Source organism: Prunus mume, linkage group LG4 (genome assembly GCF_029339155.1).
Source record: "Prunus mume cultivar Tortuosa linkage group LG4, ASM2933915v1, whole genome shotgun sequence".
Lineage (NCBI taxonomy): Eukaryota > Viridiplantae > Streptophyta > Magnoliopsida > Rosales > Rosaceae > Prunus > Prunus mume.
In genome coordinates, this window is record NC_142701.1 from 1,545,379 (window position 1) to 1,546,645 (window position 1,267).

General features: G+C 41.0%; 1 pseudogene; it reads right to left on the reverse strand.

Moving 5' to 3' along the window:
- Positions 1–249: 249 nt before the first annotated feature.
- LOC103342690 (protein SLOW GREEN 1, chloroplastic-like) lies at positions 250–817 on the reverse strand (annotated as a pseudogene).
- Positions 818–1,267: the final 450 nt, after the last annotated feature.

Below are 1,267 nucleotides of genomic sequence, written 5' to 3' on the forward strand. Positions count from 1 at the left end.
AGGCCACTCCTTTTCTCTCAGACTTACCCACATGTTTGGGTTCAAGAAATGAGCTCAAGTTTTGGTGCTCCCAAGCAGCCCAAAACTTCCACTTCTTGGCCCATCAATACGCCTTGTGAATGCTCGTAACTATCCATACCACAACCCGCTAAGCAAGCTCCAGGCATTCGGGTGGCATGTTGCTTAAATACGGATTTTCCGCTTGGTGTTATACTAGGCCGAAAACATATTTGGGTCCAGCCTTGGGCCTCAACACATAGTATTAATGATTCCTTGACACAGATAAGGCCTGAAATCTCTCGGTTCTTCCCTTACAAGATCTTGATAAAGCTTCAAAGCTTCAAAATAATTTGACTCCATCACGCGAATTTGGGCAATTAACAGCTTAAAATCCCTCACATCCGACTTGTTCCCCTACTTCTTGCACCCCTCCATTGCCTTTTCCACTCTCTTCACCACATTCTCCAGTTTCTCGGCGGAATGCAAGCTAACATCACAAGACCATGATAGGCCTCAACTCACAAAGGGTCTTTGGCCAAAATCTCCTTGAACTTACTGGTAGCAAGTTCAAACTCACCCATGTAGCTATGAACATTGGCTTTCAGCAATTGCCACTCATAGTCTTCATGTTCGAGCTCGATCAAGTGGTCCAGCACTTGAATCGCTTCCGTCAATTTATGGGCTTTGATCCTAACTTCCATCAATGACCTTAGCGCTTTGACATTGTCAGGGTCTTGGGTCAATTGCTCTTCAATGAGCCTCTCTTCCTCTTAGTAAAAGTCTTTTTCGTCCCTCAAACCAACCTGAAAAGACCCATCTACCCCTAAATGTAACGAAAAAATTGACAGAAGTAACGATGGGACTAGTAATCCAAACGAAACTAAAGTTAAAGGATCGCGGCTACCATTTTGGAAATTATGATACTCAAATGCAAATTCAGTCAAAGTTGGGGGACTATTAAAACGATTAACCCTATTATAGGGGATGGGGTGGGGCTTGCACAACATGTGGTTTTCTATATGTATCTCTCTTTACTATATCCAAGAGTCTTCTCCTAGTTCTTGTTGCAATTTTTAGGATGTCTGAGACAACTATTGAAAAGAAAGATATATATGGTAGCAACACATAGATTTAAATACGAACGAAGACTGAAATTCTTTATCATAGTGCATAGCATAGTCCAAATATTTTGTTCAGTTAGTAGCGAATTAAAATCAGAAAAGGATCTTTAAAAAATGATGTTGAAATATGTGGTGAAAAGATGCTA